This window comes from Jaculus jaculus, chromosome 1 (assembly GCF_020740685.1).
Source record: "Jaculus jaculus isolate mJacJac1 chromosome 1, mJacJac1.mat.Y.cur, whole genome shotgun sequence".
NCBI classification, from domain to species: domain Eukaryota; kingdom Metazoa; phylum Chordata; class Mammalia; order Rodentia; family Dipodidae; genus Jaculus; species Jaculus jaculus.
Window position 1 is genome coordinate 17,971,956 of NC_059102.1, and position 13,498 is coordinate 17,985,453.

Consider the following 13,498-nt stretch of genomic DNA (forward strand, 5'->3'; position numbering starts at 1 on the left):
TGTCACAGGGGTTTGGCAAGAGAAAGCTGGCTGGCCACTTGGTGCCCGACAACCCAGCCATGCCACACAACTCATCCAGCTGAAGCTGGTGAGGGTGAGCAGTGCCAAGGTAGTGTGCTCTGGTGAGCTGGGCACTGGAGCCTTACTCAGCAGTGTGTCTTCCTGCCACGATGTAGTGCCCACTTAGGACGCACAGCCGGGGCGCTCCCCTGAAGCAGATTGGCGATTTCTGGGTCATGACTTGATGGAACCTCCTATGCATATGATGAGGGAACTTAGTTTTTTATTCTACTTGGGTGACAGTGGTAGGGTTTCACTGTTTGTATTCAAGCTGGAAAACATATCTGTGACACTTGTCTGCTGAATCTTTCTGGAACCTGAGGCTGGTTTCAGTAAAAGAGACTAGTTAAAACACACACACACACACACACACACACACACACACACACACACACTCCACAGATAACTTCCAAATACCCTTAGATGGTGGATATTTTCACAACTATTATTTCACCCCAAACATGCATCATGTTTTACAGAGAGTATCTGCTCTGTGATAGAAGCAAGGTTGTGGGTAACAATGAGGGCTTTGTTGTGTTGTCTTGCAAAGAGTCTGGAGTCATAGACCTACTTGTATAAATAATTCATAAATCCCAACAAGCTCTAAGTAATAAGTTCCATTTGGCTAGAGACTAAGAGATGAGCAAAATTGAAAAGGTGTCATGACTGTTGGTGTAATGAAAGTGCTGCTGTTGGGGCCGTTGCTGCACCAAGTCTCTTCCTTGACAAATTGGGGGTTTAGTGAGCTACTCAGGAAATATATATATATATATATATATATATATATATATATATATATATGTTTTTTTTTTTCTATGAAATGTAAAAGCCACCCAAATCCCAGTGGTATTTCTCTCCTTGCAACACAAAATGCTTATGTTGTGGGGGAGTCTTTCTGGAACATGTGTCCAGAGGCTCCTGACAGAAAGAAAGGGAGAAAACCTTCTTCTACATGTAATGGTGAGCACCGTGATTGGTATAAAAAATGCCTCTCAGGCTGCCGTGTCAGCTTTCACCTTTTTTTTCATCAGTCACACCATTCACTTTGATGGGGTTTGCTTGTCAGTGGCAATGATATGCACAGCAAAAGTTGTAATCATCCACAAATCACTGGCTATTGAGACTTAATAGCATCTGCCAGAGACGGACGCCAATAGCCAATAGCTACCTGTTGCCCCGTGTGACGGTGGGTGGATGGTGGTTCCTTAGGACAGAGTGCTAGGATTTTGCATGTAGATAACTGAACTGACCTTTGTGAATTACTTACGTGTATCTGATCTTAGAAAGCTGTTCTGTATGGAGACACCCTTTCCGAAGTGATGGCCAAGAGTGTACAAGCTGATATCTTCAACTTGCTTTTTTTGTTTTTTAAAAAAATATATGAGAGAGAGAGAGGGAGGGAGGGAGAGAATAGGCACAACAGGGCTTCCAGACACTGCAAACAAACTCCATACACCTGTGCCAGCTTGTGCATCTGGCTTACATGGGTCCTGGGGAATTGAACCTGGGTCCTTTCACTTTGCAGGCAAGTGCCTTAACCGCTAAGCCATCTGCTTTTCTTTCTAGTCATTCTGTCTATGAAAATAATACTCTGCACAATTATGCCCAAGTGTTCTACATTTTATAGACAAGAATCTGAATTATCAGTTGGGCACGGGGGGAGATGAGTTGTGCTAGAAAGACACAAGCTGAAATCCACGTGGCTTCAAATGAAGAGATGTCAACGTGTCATCTTCTGAAATTCACCTCCTTGGTGCCAACTTTGGGTGGTTCTTCCCTCCTGAGCACACTCTGGGATCTGGCCCTGCTTGCTTTGGCTTAGCCTAAGGGTCAGGCAGGTGAAGGAAACTCTGCCTGGCGGGTGTGCGTCTGACAGTGAGTGGGGAGGCCTGTCTGCCCACAGGATGCCAGCCTGTTTGTGCTGCTACGAGCCGTGGCAGGCAGAAGGGGGAAGCAGGTTTGCCGTTGACAACATTAGACGTTCTCAGAGGAAACAAGTTATTTCCTCCGGATTGCATTATCTTTTCTTGCACTACAGATCAATCTTGTTGCAGTAGGTGACAGCCAGGCAGCTACTGCTGAGCCACTGCTGGATCTACGGTCGTGCGCTGGGGACGTGGCTCCAGTGACAGCCCCGTGCGGCTTGTTCTGTCTGCTTCTTTTATCTATAATTGTTACTCGCTGTGGTGCTCAGACCACAGGGCTCTGGGATGGTCAAGGACCAGTGGGCTTGCAGCTGGGCCTTTTCTAAGTAGAGAGTTCCAGGACCACAAAGACACATTTGTGCAGCAGCTTTAATCCCCTACTGCCCAGAGAGCTCAGGAACGACTGGATGGCTCTCGTGAATTTCCAAGTGTTATGCGATTGTTTTTCAAGGGTCACACGCATTCGATACTAATCTTTTCATAATGAACAGGAGGTCTATAAGTACACTTGCAAACACACTCCCACACGCGAGCGCCTGCTTCATTTGAACTCACGGAGGCAGCTTTTGGATAGTCACTCATCCATAGATGCAGCTGTGATTCTGCCATTGAACAGACACTGGAGTGGCTTGGAACTCAGAGCAGTATCACTCAGTGGGGTGTTTAAAAGAGTCCATGGAGTGTGCATGCAGTTTAAAGATTTAGCCATTGAGTCAGTTCTGTTTGCACTGAAGTTTCTGAAAGACTAAGACCAGAGAGGCCCAGCCTTCCCCACTGCTCAGGGCTTGCTTGAAGTGCCGGGGTCTTGCTCATGGCATCAGTTTCCTCTGGCTCAGCTGAGTTGTCATGCTTCTAAAGTGCACTGCATGATGTTATTCTACAGCTGGCAGATAGGTGCTGGGCACATTCAGGGCCTTGAGAATAGTGGAGCAAACAAGACAGCCAAACTCCTTCCTTACAGACCTCAGTCTAGCATGGGAGGATTGGACAGCCAACCATGCAAGGAAATTTTAACATTCAGAGAGAATAAAGTGAAGGAATTATGCCAGAGTCATGTCCTAGTGGCTAGGAGGGTTGTTTTATGTATTGTGGCCAGGGAATGACAAGAAGAATGGATTGGAGGATCCAGGGGAGAAGTTGGGGAGGGCTCACTGGGAAAAGTCTTCTAGGCAGGAGTATCCCAGTGAGGTAGGCATGTGGTCTAGGGCTTAGGGGAAGGAAGACAGAGAAATCCTTTCAGTAGAAGAGAAGGCATGGTCTTACTTACAGGTGAAAATGAACCTGCTGAGAAAACAAATGCAGAAAAGCAGTACGTGCAACTTGGAATCCAGGATGGGGACTGCGTGCCTGGTGGGCTCAGGCCCCACTCCTGCCCTTCAGGGGAGTCTCAGCTGTCCTGGACTGGGCATCCAGCACCCCTGTCTGTCAGCCCGTCACCTCTGCTAAGCGCTAGCTCCCAGCTCCTGCTGTCTGTATGGCAGCTCACACTCATGGCTCATCTCCTCTCCTTAAGGCTAGCAAGTCATAGTTTTCAAAAATATCATTAAAATAATTCTCTGTGTACATGCCAATTTTAAGCCACTTTTCTTCACATGTCCCAACCTATGTGAACTCCAGTGCACCTATAAACATACATATATACATGTACCACTTGTCTTACATGTTACATATTCATACTTTTCAATATATACATATATACATACATGTACCTCTATATCTCTATGTCTGCCTGCCTGCCTGCCTATCTATCTATCTATCTATCTATCTATCTATCTATCTATCTATCTATCTGATCTATCACTAAATTTGATTCTCACTATGTCCTCAGCCAACCACAGATAGATAGCATAGTCAGGTCTACATTACTTACTTTTCTTGTCATTTTCCCCTAAGCAGTACAATTAGATGACTGTTTACCTAGTCTTGGGCATTACAAGTCATCTAGAGATGACTTAAACTAGGCAAGGATGTTATGTATAACCACCGTACCATTTCATATAAGGGACTTGAATGTCTACAAATTTCGGGTTGGTCCTGAAGCCAGCCCCCAATGGATTGCATGGAGTGACTGCATCTGGGGAGAGAAGACATCATCTGTATGTTCACTTTGGCTAAGTGTGATGCCGAGCAAGGATGGCAAGGCGCAAAGTCCCCAGAGCCCTTCATAACACGGCCAGAGGGGGTGTTTGTGGGCCCCTCCTGGAGACCCTATGCCCATTAGCTACCTACCTCATCTCCACAGATCAGACAAGGAGCCACACATGAATTTGGACAATGGGCAGGTGTCAAAGGTTTTCAAGAGAGGGCAGAAATCTGGGGTTCAATGCAAAGCCTTACATTTTAAAGCTTTTATTCAAAGCTTAAACCAATTAATGAAACTGAGCATGTATATATTGGTGGCTGGCAGTTTGAGGAACTCAGTTCTGCCCCCTGCAGGTTGCTGTCATTGGGTGTTGAATCACTTTCTGGGCCCCTTGACTTTAGTTTTCTCATCTGTAAAATGAGAGAGCTGGGGAGAGCTCTGACCCTGTTGGCTTACTGGCATTGATCTAGCTTGACAGGGTGGAGGTGGATCTGAGTTAACAGAGTAGAGCTGTAACCCCTGTGTGGATTTGGGCTCCCCTCTGGAGGACCTAGGGGAAAACTGAGGATTAAGGTTAAAGAATGTGGTTTCAGGAGTCTAGCATGGCCATTTAGATACATCATCTCTTGCCCACATGAATGAATGCTGGAATTCACGATGGATGGCCATGCTTTTATTAACTTGAAGAGAACAATACATCATCGTTTGGTTTCTGGAAACTGAGCCAAGCTTGTTAATTGTTGAGGTGGGCTTGTGGTGACAGGAGACCACTGCCATTTATAATGAGCTTGAATTGAGCTCTTTTACACATTTCAAACTTACTGGTCAAACTGCTGTAGCAGGATCTTAGGTTTTCCCAACCACTTCAGAAAGCCATCCATTATAAAGAAAGCGTTGACCCCTTAGCCATGAATTATGGTCCCCTGGTAATGTCTCACATTATGAAATAGTGTTTTCTTTATGAGTTTGGGATTTGGGTGGATGAATTAAATCTGTTGTTACCATTTCCAGGCAAATCTTCCATGCTGTTATATATGGTGGGTGAACAGTGAATGGGGACGTGAAATGCATTGGCACTTGGTGGTGGAAAGTAGTTGGTTCCCTGGTCACACTTCCTGTTTGCTAATGTTTCTCGTGTAGGTATATCATCTCCATTCTGTACAGAATTAATAGAATATTCTGATCCATGTAGGAAATACATCCATCTTGCCAGCACACAGTGAACAACATTGCCATTTAATTTTACATAAATTCACTCTGTGTGTGTGTGTGTGTGTGTGTGTGTGTGTGTGTGTGTTGCTTGAGGAAAGCCATAATCAGATTTAAATAATCACATTCTCTTCAGGGCTTCATCACACACACTCTGTTTGGGCTGTGCAGGGCTGTCTGCTCCCTGGCAAGTGATCTTGCTGAGGGTGGGTGGTTCCTTGCAGTATATTGGTTATGCACCCACTCCAATTGGAGGGTGGGAGTTTGGGTTGAGGTCTCTCTGCCAGTATCCCCTGTGTTTCAAAACTGACAGATCAGGAAAGGGGAAACTTTGAGATTATACTGTTAAGATAGTTGCTACTAAAAGAATAGCTTGTCCTTTAAAGAATTTTGTTGGTAGCCGGGGGTGGTGGTGCATGCCTTTAATACCAGCACTTGAGAGGCAGAGATGGGCAGATTGCTGTGAGTTCGAGGCCACCCTGAGACTACATAGTGAATTCCAGATCAGCCTGAGCTAGAGTGAGACCCTACCTCAAAAAAACAAACAAACAAACAAAGAATTTTATTAGAGAGTTGTGTGTGGTGGCACACACCTGAAATCCCAGAGGTTGAGACCACTTTGGCTTACACATGAAGAAGAGACCTGGTTTCCCTACAGAAATCAAGGGCTGCAGAGATGGCTAAATAGTTAAGAGCACTTCCTGTGCTGGCATGAGGGCCTGAGGAGCCTGAGAGACCTCCTGAGGTCCTTGGGACCCCACATAAACAACAGCCCTCTGGAGGAAGAGAGGTCCAAGACCCTCTGGGGCTTGCTAAATAAATAAATAAATAAATAGCAAGCTCTGGGACCAGTAAGAGACTGTAATTCAAATAAAAATGAGCCACCACAGGTGAGCTCACCCCACTGCAGGCAAGCACTTGGAATGCCACATAAAAATGGATATGCCACCCACAAGGCCCTATAAACATAGCAAATTATAAAATACAAGCAACCAAAAGAAAGGATACCAAATTATTCAAGAAGGCAGTGAACTGGGAAGATGCTCAATGAATAAAATGCTTGCTGTGCAAGCATTTAGGCATGAAAGTGATAAACTTGGCTCCTTAGCACAAACATAAAAGTTGGGTGCAGTAGGACATGCCTGTAATCCCTGTGCTGGGGAGTCAGAGATAGGAGGATCCCAGGGGCTTACTGGCCAGCTAATCTAGCTGAATTGGTGAGCGCCAGTTTCACTACACAACCCTGTCTCAACAAAACAAACCAAGAGCCGTGCATGGTGGTACATGCCTTTAATCCCAGCACTCAGGAGGCAGAGGTAGGTGAATCGCCATGAGTTTGAGGCCACCCTGAGACTACATAGTGAATTCCAGGTCAGCCTGGGCCACAGTGAGACCTTACCTCAAAAAACCAAAAAACTAATAATAATAATAATTAGGTGACAAGTGAGTGAGGAAGACAGCCAGTGTTGACCACATGCATACACATGGACGCACACCCAACATACATGTTTCTATACACACTAACACACATACACATATGTGCATGTACATCAAATACACACGTATACAGACCCCTCCCTGCAACAAATTAGACCTCTTATATTCCAGGCAGTGGTATAGGCATCTTGTCCACGTTTTCTTGTTGAATTCATCCTTAAACTTTATGAAGTAGTTATAACTGTTTGACCGAGGCAAAACCTGAGGCACAGTAGAATCATCCAGATGCACTAATAGTGAGGGGACTGTTGGGCTTGTTTTAATTAATTTGTTTTGTGCAATAGTTCGACTGTGAAAGCATTATGAAGATAGTACCGAGGGTCCCTGTGTCCTCTGTGTCTAGCCTCCCCTGTGATACCAGCGGCTGGTTTTTGGAGGTGACTACAAGATGAGTGTCCTTATAGGATAGGCTGGAAGGACTCATTCTGTGCTTTTGCTATGCGAGGAACAGAATACGCTCTTGCACCTTGATCTTAAACTTCCCGCCTGATATCACACTGGGGATTAAGTTTCAATTTATGGATTTTAAGGGATTCAGCCCACAGCACACAGCTGCTCAAATTCCTTTGTTTGTTTTACGTGACCTGACAGTTTTGAGGAGTGCTCCCCAAATGTACTATACTAGTAGTTCTCTTGAAATTTGTCTGATGTTTTCTTTTCTGAGGTGGTGGTGGAGGGGGAGTCTCACCACATAGCCCAGGTGGGTCACCAACTCCTGGGCTCAAGTGTTTCCTCCCTTACCATCCTGAGTGCCACGGCCACAGTTTGTGTCATTGCTTCTTACTGTTCCCCCGGGGGAAGGCAGACGTGGCATGACCTTTTCATCTCAACCTGCCGCGGACACAGACCAGCATCACAGACAAGATTTATAACTTACTGGTGTGCATCTCGATCACTTGACTGGAATGGTATTTGTCAAGTTTCTCATCTGTAAAGTTACTCTTCCTCTTGGGAGGATTTCTGTTCATAACCCACATTTAAGAAATACAGAACTTGGGCTGGAGAGATGGCTTAGTAGTTAAGCGCTTGCCTGTGAAGCCTGAGGACCCCGGTTCAAGGCTCAATTCTCCAGGACCCACGTTAGCCAGATGCACAAAGGGGCGCACGCATCTGGTTTGGTTTGCAGTGGCTGGAGGCCCTGGTGCGCCCATTCTCTCTATCTGCCCCTTTCTCTCTCTGTGTGTCACTCTCAAATAAGTAAAAATAAACAAAAAAAAATTAAAAAAAAAAAGAAATACAGAATTAGGGCTGGAGAGATGGCTTAGCAGTTAAGCACTTGCCTATGAAGCCTAAGGACCATGGTTCGAGGCTCGATTCCCCAGGACCCACATAAGCAAGATGCCCAAGGGGGCACATGCATCTGGAGTTTGCAGTGGCTGGAGGCCTGGCATGCCCCTTCTCTATCTATCTGCCCTTTTTTCTCTCTGTTGCTCTCTAACAAATAAATAAAAATTAAAAAAGAAATAGAAAATTACACTTTATTGAGGGCAAAATATCTGCACATTGTTTTTCTTGGGGGGTTGGTTATTTCATTTCATTTCATTTTTATTTATTTACTTTTATTAAGTAGAAACTTTGTATGGATGAATCACGTGTTGGTACCCTCATTTCCCTCCTTCCTGCCCCTGCTCCACCGAGAGCCCTCCTTAGTGGGATTGCTGGTGTTCACCATGGAGTTGCAGGTCTGAGAGATGAGAGCAGCAGTCAGTCGCTGTGTCTCTGGACATCCTTCCCACCCTGCGGCTCTTACATTCTTCCCGCTCTGTCTTCCGCAAGCTTTCCTGAGCCTGGGTGGCTGTGCTTAATTCTACTTTAGTGTTGAGTTCTCAGAAGCTTCTGGATCTCTGCTTTGATGTGTTTTGAGTTTCTTTTAATTTTTTTACTTTTTAATTTTATTTTAATTGGTTCTTCGAGGTAGGGTTTCACTGTAGCCCAGGCTGACCTGGAATTCACTGTGTAGTCTCAGGGTGGCCTTGAACTCATGGTGATCCTCCTACCTCTGCCTCCCGAGTGCTGGGATTAAAGGTGTGCACCACCACGCCTGGCTTTTGAGATTTAAAAAAAAATGATTATTTTTAAAAATTTTATTTATTTGCAAGGAGAAAGAGAGAGAGAGAGAGAGAGAGAGAGAGAGAGAGAGAGAGGGAGGGAGGGAGAAGGAGAGAGAGGAGACAGAATGGGCATGGCAGGGCCTGTAGCCACTGCAAACAAATTCCAGATGCATGTGCTCCTTGTGCATCTGGCTTACGTGGGTCCTGGTGAATCAAACCTGGGTCCCTTGGCTTTGCAGGCAAACACCTTAACTGTTAAGCTATCTCTCCAGCCCCTGTCCTGAGTTTTTATTGGCAATTTGCCTCTTATTTAGTAATTCACCCACTAATTCATATGCATATATTTTAATGTGTTATATGCTATAAAATATTTATCATAATAATATATTAACAACGAACATGAACTCATGCATATCTATTTTTATAGTCCAATATTATTTATTTCCTTGCTCAGTTTGTTCCAGTTTTGACCATTGGGAGTTCTTTGACATATGACCAATTAAAAATATTTCCTTTGCACTTTTGTAGTATGTTACAGCACTCTAGGCATATTATATATACACACACACATATATGTAGTCACTTCTATAGTCACTTCTGTATAGAGACCTGGCTCTCTTGATGGATGAAGAAAACCAGAAATCAAGATCTAGATACTAGTTGTGTTTGAGACTATTAGGATCTTATTCCTTTTAGTTCCTCTCAGCTGATCACTTGTGTGTGCACACACACTGACCTCTGCATATACACTTATCTGTAAACATTACTGAGTGTAACCAGCTGTATCTATATTAAGCATGGATTTTTACTGAGTTCTCCAAGTCAGTCCATTTACCACGCCGATCACATGAGCCTCCCCTGAAAGGTCCCACTCTACATTGAGATATGAGGGCTAGGATTTGAGTCATCAGCTTGTCTGGTTTCAGGTTTTGCCATCTGTTGCCCTGACTCCTGTAGAAGGAACAATCATCTAGTCTTGAGGGTACAGAGTTCCAGATTTTTGACACTTTTCAAGGCCCAATGTAATTCCCAAGGTGCAGTAGGACAAGTTGCCCAGCGTGCCCTTCCTGCCCAGATGCCCGACCCAGAGTTGTTCTCATGACCCGCAACTAGCCCAACTTTGCAGGCTTCTTAGCCAGAGCAGAGCCATTTGTGGGGACACTTGTTTATGATCAGAGACATTTGCGACTTTTCCCCCATAGATTGCACAAGCCACGGACAAAATCAGCTGGTCTATTTATGGTATTCCAGCTGTTGAATGCTCGAACCCCCGTGCCATCCCTAAGGCAGTTTGATCCTCCTGAGTAAGTAAGGCAGAGCCATCATGGTCTCCAGGTTTGTTCTGGGGACATTGATGGGTACTTGGCATGTTTTCACTTGGCCAAGAGAGTGGTTCTATACACGAATAGCTGAGCGTATGTGTCTGTTTGGGCTGACACCCACCTGCCGATTTCCCTCGCCTTCCTCTCCTGCCGTTTCTTCCCAGGTGACTGCTAATGCACAGTCCTCTCCAGGGCAGGTAGATGTTCTGAGCTGGAGACTTGCTGTGACAGCTCTATTGAGCCTGTGGATGGCACACCTGTCGAGACAGGTGGTACCTACTTTCACGTTTCTCCTGCCATATTCTGCACACCTGTTTCTCTTTGTCCCAGCACTCACGTAGTGGACGCTTTCTCCATCCTTGATGTCAGTGAGCCCCCTTTTTTTCTTTTAGCAATTGTCTTGCTGCAAGCTATAAAACATGCTAGCTACACAATTATAGTCACGACATACATATGTTTTGCTTGTAGCCGGGATTCTCTTTTTTATAATTTTTAACATTTTTTTAATTAGTTTTCCGAGGTTCTCTTTTAAGAAGTGTTTTCAAGTTGATTACATGTGTTTTTACACTTGACAGTTGTTTTGATGTCACGTTCCCCTGCCAGCTCCCTTACAGACAAGTGGCACTCATTTCCTCTAGGGGATAAAGTGCCAGACCTCCTTAAGCTCTATCTTCACTTTTATTTCTAGAATTCTCCATTTCACTAGGTCATCTCCATAAAGCTGCCCTTGATTGATCCCTCTTTTTTATTTTTTTAATGTGTTCATCCATACCTCCTTGCCTTTGGCTCTGTTGATTTCTCCATCAGGGATGGACTTTATTCTTTTCAGCATCCCCCGTCCCATTTCATACCTCACCCTCAGCCTCGCTGCGCTTTTGTGGGTCAACTGTGGGTGCTTGTCATTCCTTGTGTCTGGGAGAGTCCACTTCCCTCACCGTCCTGTGCTGCTTCTTATTTCAGTGTACAGAGCCACTGTGACATTTGACCTGGAGACCATTGGAAAGTCTGTTGCTTTTACTTGTTCTCCAGAACTGATCCTGCGTTTTCTGTGTTGGGTTGCCTGGGACCACCCTCCATCTCAGGCTGAGGGCTCTGTCCTCAGCATCCGCCTTTCCATCACTTCCTCATACCCTAGCAGAACATCTCACATACTTGTCACGATCTGTTTAATCACCTGGCTTTCTGTACCAGATTGAGCTCCCAAGAAGAGGGGACTTTATTTATTTGAGAGAGAGTGAGAGAAAGAGGCAGATAGAGTGTGAGGGAATGGGTGCACGAGGGCCCCTAGCCACTGCAAATGGACTCCAGAAGCATGAGCCACCTTGTGCATCAGGTTTTATGTGGTACTGGGGAACTGAACTCAGGTCCTTAGGCTTTTCAGGCAAGCATCTTAACCACTGAGCTGTCTCTCCAGCAAAGGATTTTGCTTTTCGTTCTGAGTTGCTGACCCCAAATCAAGGGCCAAGCATATGGTAAGTTCTCAGTGGATGCTTGACGACTGAAAGCAGAAAAGAGAAGGCTAAGAGGAATCGGTGTGTTGTGTGTGGCTGTGTTCACACATGTCTTCATGTACACACGTCTGTTATGTTTCTATTTGACATTCTAGGTCTTTTCATGAAATGGAGACAAAATGCTGGTGGTGTAGCAGAAAGTCTTAGATTCAGCTAAGCAGAAATTCATATCTACCGATCATTGAGGTTGAGAATCTTCACTTATTCTCTTGCCTTCACCACTGTTTCCTTTGGTGCTGGTGGCAGTGGGTTATATTGGAACCTAGACTAAATCAACTAGTATTTCCCTTCTCACATTTGTGTGAGGAAGTAACAGGGGCTGGAAGCCTTTGGCAAAGGCTGCTAAGAGTGGGAGATGCTTTTGAAGGTACTGGAAAGGCCGTCTGAGTGGACGGCACAAGGACAGGCCCTGGGGGTGGGGATGAATGGGACTGAGGTCAGTCTGCCTCAGTGGAGGTGGGAGACAAAGACCCGTGTGGTGCTCTGTTTGATAGGATGTTGCTAGGGCATTGACCCGGACGGACTCTGGGTTGGGATTGGATGCGATCAGTTAGGGAACCTTTACCATTTGTTCACTGCTGCAAACCTCTGTTTTCTCATGCCCCCCGCACACTCTCCATGTGATTGTCTATCAAATGAATGGCACTGGTTATTGAGTTCCCTACCTTTTCTTACTCACCTTATTACTTCTTTTGTTATCAGTGGTTGTCAAGCAGCCCTTCGGCATCCTTGATGAGGACAGCGAGTGTCGCGTTCCTGAGTTGATGAAATTCCAGCCCGTTTGTAAAAAGTCCGATAGTATAGATAGCTTGAACAATAGTTTCCTTGGTTATTTTATTTTATTTTATTTATTTATTTATTTATTTTTTGGTTTTTCAAGGTAGGGTCTCACTCTGGCTCAGGCTGACCTGGAATTTACTATGTAGTCTCAAGGTGGCCTCGAACTCTTGGCGATCCTCCTACCTCTGCCTCCCGAGTGCTGGGATTAAATCTCCTTGGTTATTTTAAAATCTAGTTGGCAGAATTTAGACTTGTTCTCGTGAGCCCCTCCCCCACCCCACAGCCATTTGTAGCTTTCTGAGCAGAGAAATAGTATGTGCTAAGCACAGTGGAAAATGGCCCATTCTGTAGGGCCATGTGGTGAAAAACAGCAGTTGCCTCTATGTCTTTACTTACTATTTACTTGGTCCACATGATCAAGACTTCACCAGATACCTTAACTCATTTCCTCCCCACAGGAAGTATGTGTCTCTAAAACCGATGTTATAATCTCTTGGAAAGGTAAGTCATGAAGACAAGGGACAAGGTCTTTGCAAAGGGGATTAGTGACTTTTTTTTTTTTTTGAGGTAGGTTCTCACTATAGCTCAGGCTGACCCATAATTCACTATATAGTCTCAGGATGGCCTTGAACTCAAAGCAATCCTAACTCTGCCTCCCTCCCCGAGTGCTGGGATTAAGGATGTGCGCCACCACGCCCCACTCGAATTAGTAACCTTTTAAGAAGAGACAGAGAGCTGTCATGTGAGGACATAGGCATCTGCAAATCAGAAGATGTTCCTCCCCAAGACCTGGCCCTGTTGACCTCTGGATCTTGGAATTCCAAACTCCTGGATTGAGAAGCAACCCATACCAGCTAAGAGCAGCGGCACAAGAGTCACATACTTGTTCAACTCTTTTCATCCTCATTTTTCAGATCCCGAGAAATTCAGGATGCTTAGTTTTATTTGGTGCACACATCCAATGAAATTATCTTCCATTGTAAAGAAATACCAAATTATGAAACTCATGGGAAAATGGTGGATCTGGAAAAATATATTACTATAATCCAGGTACAGAAAG

The 13,498-nt window shown here is 44.9% G+C and overlaps 1 protein-coding gene across 3 annotated transcripts in view; it reads left to right on the top strand.

Moving 5' to 3' along the window:
• The window catches only part of Gfra1 (GDNF family receptor alpha 1), a 234,377-nt gene that overhangs the window by 74,902 nt on the left and 145,977 nt on the right, over positions 1-13,498 (top strand). The window lies entirely within an intron of this gene.